Here is a 5,502-nt window from a genome sequence, read left to right as displayed (position 1 = left end):
CACCTCTCATCCTTCGTCTCTCCAGGGAGAAGAGACCAAGCTCCCTCAACCTATCCTCATAAGGCATGCCCCCCAATCCAGGCAACATCCTTGTAAATCTCCTCTGCACCCTTTCAATGGCTTCAACATCTTTCCTGTAATGAGGTGACCAGAACTGCGCGCAGTACTCCAAATGGGGTCTAACCAGGGTCCTATAAAGCTGCAGCATTATCTCCCGACTCCTAAGCTCAATCCCTCGATTAATGAAGGCTAGTACGCCGTACGCCTTCTTGACCGCATCCTCCACCTGCGAGGCTGATTTAAGAGTCCTATGGACCCGGACCCCAAGGTCCTTCTGATCCTCTACACTGCTAAGAATGGTACCCTTCATATTATACTGCTGCTTCATCCCATTGGATCTGCCAAAATGGATCACTACACACTTATCCGGGTTGAAGTCCATCTGCGACTTCTCCGCCCAGTCTTGCATTCTATCTATGTCTCGCTGCAGCTTCTGACATCCCTCCAAACTATCCACAACACCACCTACCTTGGTGTCGTCAGCAAACTTACCAACCCATCCCTCCACTTCCTCATCCAGGTCATTTATGAAAATGACAAACAGCAAGGGTCCCAGAACAGATCCCTGGGGCACTCCACTGGTCACTGACCTCCATGCAGAGAAAGACCCCTCCACAGCCACTCTCTGCCTTCTGCAGGCAAGCCAGTTCTGGATCCACAAGGCAACAGCCCCTTGGATCCCATGCCCTCTCACTTTCTCAAGAAGTCTTGCATGGGGGACCTTATCGAACGCCTTGCTGAAGTCCATATAGACCACATCCACCGCTCTTCCTTCGTCAATGTGTTTGGTCACATTTTCAAAGAACTCAACCAGGCTCGTAAGGCACGACCTGCCCTTGACAAAGCCGTGCTGACTACTTTTGATCATACTAAACTTCTCTAGATGATCATAAATCCTGTCTCTCAGGATCCTCTCCATCAACTTACCAACCACTGAGGTTAGACTCACCGGTCGGTAATTTCCCGGGCTGTCCCTGTTCCCTTTCTTGAATATAGGGACCACATCTGCAATCCTCCAATCCTCCGGAACCTCTCCCGTCTCCATCGACGATGCAAAGATCATCGCCAAGGGCTCCGCAATCTCCTCCCTCGCCTCCCACAGTAACCTGGGGTACATCCCATCCGGTCCCGGCGACTTACCAACCTTGATGCCATTCAATAGTTCCAACACATCCTCTTTCTTTATGTCCACATGCTCGATCCTTTCTGTCCACCGCAAACCAGCAGTACAACTTCACAAGACTGGTGCAGAAGGTGAAGTTGCATGGGATCAGAGGTGAGCTGGCAAGGTGGATACAAAACTGGCTTGGTTATAGAAGACAGAGGGTAGCAGTGGAAGGGTGCGTTTCTGAATGGAGGGCTGTGACAAGTGGTGTTCCTCAGGGATCATTGTTGAGACCTTTGCTGTTTGTGATATATATAAATGATTTGGAGGAAAATGTAACTGGTTTGATTAGTAAGTTTGCGGACGACACAAAGGTTGGTGGATTTGCGGATAGTGATGAGGACCACCAGAGGATACAGCAGGATATAGATCAGTTGGAGGCTTGGGCAGAGAGATGGCAGATGGAGTTTAATCCAGACAAATGTGAGGTAATGCATTTTGGAAGGTCTCATAAAGATAGGAAGTATACAGTAAATGGCAGAATAGGCAGAGGGATCTGGGTGTACAGGTACACAGGTCACAAAGTGGCAATGCAGGTGGACAAGATAGTTAAGAAGGCATACTGCATGTTTGCCTTTATCGGCCAGGACATTGAGTTTAAAAATTGGCAAGTCATGTTGCAGCTTTATAGAACCTTAGTTAGGCCGCACTTGGAATATAGTGTTCAATTCTGGTCGCCACACTACCAGAAGGATGTGGAGGCTTTGGAGAGGGTACAGAAAAGATATACCAGGATGTTGCCTGGTATGGAGGGCATTAGTTATGAGGAGAGGTTGGAGAAACTTGGTTTGTTCTCACTTGAGCAACGGAGCTTGAAGGGCGACCTGATAGAAGTCGACAAGATTGAGGGGCATGGACAGAGTGGATAGTCAGAAGCTTTTTCCCAGGGTGGAAGAGTCAATTACTAGGGGGCACAGGTTTAACGATGTACGAGGCAAGTTTTTTTTACACACAGGGTGGTGGGTACCTGGAACTCGCTGCCGGGGGAGGTAGTGGAAGCGGATACGACAGTGAGTTATAAGGGGCGTCTGGACAAATACATGAATAGGATGGGAATCGAGGGATATGGTCCCCGGAAGGGTAGGGGGTTTTAGTTCAGTCGGGCAGCATGGTTGATGCAGCTTGGTGGGCCGAAGGGCCTGTTCCTGTGCTGTAATTTTCTGTTTATGAAGTGCCCATGCCCCATGTGGACCCTAATCCACTACATCTGGGGACTCCGCATCATTACCTACAGAGGATGGACCCCCCCCCCCCCCAACCCCACTCAAAAGTCTAAGGCACTAAATGAGGTCTTTTCATTATCAGTGCACAAAATTACTGGGCACCTGAAACTTTATTGAACTGTATCCGCACCTGCGACTGAGTGGGTGAAATAGGAACTCGCCGATCACAAACCTACAGCTGAAATGTTATCGACAATCAAGCATCCTTGCTGGTAAGTTCCAAGATCTTGTGTTTTGAGTCCAAATCTTTGCTGGATGAAGCATACTACAGAACGGTGAACTAATTCCTTTCTGGCTCAAGAGATCTCGCTGTTCTGAATTGGAATTATTCTGCAATAAAGCAGCAAAATTGAACGTCGACCCGATGCTCCGCCCTCCCGGCACTGTAACCGTGGGGACTTTGTTGGGATAAAGACAGTGAGAGCTAGAAGGGAGCATTCACACTGTGGCCTGTCCGACAGATACAGATAGCTAAAGGACGGTGCAACACAGGAGACCTTTCACTCTCTCTCCTTCACACTGTTCAACAGAAACACAAGATTAGAAAAAAAGCATTTATTAAACAATTCACAAGGTACCATTTCACCAGAGCTACAAATCTCAGCAAATATACAATCATGACCTGCTCCTAAACCCTCAGCTAGATGCTGCCAGCAGGACACTGCAGGGCAGCCCCACACCCGGCCCGAGGGGGGGGGGTTCCCACACCCGGCCCGGGGGGGGGGGAGGGGGGGGGCCACACCCGGCCCAAGGGGAGGGGGGTTGGGGGCCACACCCGGCCCGAGGGGGTCAGAAGCAGCTCGGTGAGCAGAAACATTCTTGCAGAATGAGGATTGAGAGCCGGGACGGGGCTGGAGCTGGTTAGGCGATGTCCACAGTCACTGGCTCAGCAGGCGCCACAATCAAGCGAGGTTCCACAAGGGAACTCCAACTTTCAGTTATCTGTAAGAACAGAACGAGAAACAGGACAATTAATAACATAAGAACTAGGAGCAGGAGTAGGCCATCTGGCCTCTCGAGCCTGATCCACCATTCAATAAGATCATGGCTGATCTTTTTGTGGACTCAGCTCCACTTACCCGCCCGCTCACCATAACCCTTAATTCCTTTACTGTTCAAAAATTTATCTATCCTTGCCTTAAAAACATTCAATGAGGTAGCCTCAACTGCTTCACTGGGCAGGGAATTCCACAGATTCACAACCCTTTGTGTGAAGAAGTTCCTCCTCAACTCAGTCCTAAATCTGCTTCCCCTTATTTTGAGGCTATGCCCCCTAGTTCTAGTTTCACCTGCCAGTGGAAACAACTTCCCTGCTTCTATCTTATCTATTCCCTTCATAATCTTATATGTTTCTATAAAATCTCCCCTCATTCTTCTGAATTCCAATGAGTAAAGCCCCAGTCTACTCAGTCTCTCCTCATAAGGCATCCCTCTCAACTCTGGAATCAACCTAGTGAATCTCCTCTGCACCCCCTCCAGTGCCAGTATATCCTTTCTCAAGTAAGGAGACCAAAACTGTGCACAGTACTCCAGGTGTGGCCTCACCAGCACCTTATACAGCTGCAACATAATTAATGGATTGAATCGGGTATTCTGCCGCCCCGCACCCGCGCGCCCGCCGCCCCGCACCCGCCGCCCCGCACCCGCGCGCACAGCCCCGCACCCGCGCGCACAGCCCCGCACCCGCGCGCACAGCCCCGCACCCGCGCGCACAGCCCCGCACCCGCGCGCACAGCCCCGCACTCGCGCGCAGGCAGTAGCAAGGCAATATTTGTCTATCCTAGTTACCCGGAGCAATTGGGAATGACTTGGGGCTTGTTCTGGGTGAGGGTAATTAACATTCGGGACAATCTCACACTGTTCATGCCAGCTCACATTACAAAATTTACGTTGGTCAACTTAACAACTTGGCCTGCACATACCTGGGGTTCCTTCATCACTGCATACTCCACCATATCCTCACCACTCTCTGTTTGATAAATAAGGTCAAACTTTCCAGGCTCTTTCGGACTTTCTGGAACAAAATAGCACAATGTGTGAAGCAACCCTGAGATACAGGCCAAAGCATCAAAAGTGCTGCAATAAATTTACTCACTCAACCAGGAACAGGGGGTGGGTGAGAGGCCAGAATTGGAGCTTCTCTGGAACCCGCTTTCTAAATGCACTGTCATGAAATTATGGGGAGCAGTGTTTAGAAGGCTGATGACAGCTGAATGTTTTTGTATTTAATTAATAATACATCGACAGACTCCGCTGGGTACATGTTCCACAAGGGCCACCTGCACTTTAGTTTATAACCAATTCCTTAACCACAAACATGAACAGTGAGTCACTCAGTGTTTCGTCTGTGGGGATGTCACACATAACCCAGTCCTGTTCTCACTCAACACATGTGGCTCTCGACAAGAGGTCACGGGATAGTGCAAGGGAAGAGATACTTGGAATAGTTTCTCTCAGTTGGGCTCCTTGAGACTCATTCTGTCCTGGTAACAGAGCACAAACGCGGAATGTAATCTGGGTCCTCTGTTGGCGTTGAAAAGTTGGGAGTTGATTTTAGATGATCTCAGCTCCTGTGGTGTTTGTGCGATAGTTATTAAAAGAAAATGAGTCTTTGCAGTGAGAGCCTTACCTCTCGATATAGAATCCACACACAGCTCCACTTGTTGTGTCACGGGATTGTAGCTCAGGAGCCTTCCTTCCTTTGAACAGAGTTTTCACAGTCAGGAACACGAAGAGTGACCTGTCTCTTCACCCAACTACACCTGCAAACTGATCCACTTCATCAGCCCCGACAGGTGGCAGCCCCCCACCCCCCAGCATTGCTTTCCCCTGACCTCCCCCACCAGCCCTTTGTCCCTCCCCCAACTCCCACCATTGCCTTGTCCCCCCCACATGTCCTCCTCACCACCATCCCGTCAGCTAGAATCTGGACCCCACTATTCAGCCCCCAGCCCTCCTCAGGAGACCATCACTGCTTCTCCTTCTTCACCTCCTCCTCCCGTCTCTCCCCCTTGCTCATCTCCCAACACAGCTCTTCCCCATCATTTAACCACT

General features: G+C 50.0%; 1 long non-coding RNA gene across 1 annotated transcript; it reads right to left on the bottom strand.

Annotated features, from left to right (window-relative positions):
- Nucleotides 1-2,525: 2,525 nt before the first annotated feature.
- On the bottom strand, nt 2,526-5,214 carry LOC144489673 (uncharacterized). Its single transcript, XR_013497012.1, has 3 exons — nt 5,078-5,214; nt 4,371-4,462; nt 2,526-3,390 (listed from the first exon to the last, which is right to left on the bottom strand). It is a non-coding gene; the product is annotated as an uncharacterized LOC144489673 (long non-coding RNA).
- Between the last annotated feature and the right edge of the window lie 288 nt (nt 5,215-5,502).

This window comes from Mustelus asterias, unplaced genomic scaffold, assembly GCF_964213995.1.
Source record: "Mustelus asterias unplaced genomic scaffold, sMusAst1.hap1.1 HAP1_SCAFFOLD_2427, whole genome shotgun sequence".
NCBI classification, from domain to species: domain Eukaryota; kingdom Metazoa; phylum Chordata; class Chondrichthyes; order Carcharhiniformes; family Triakidae; genus Mustelus; species Mustelus asterias.
This window is presented reverse-complemented; position numbering and strand designations above follow the sequence as displayed.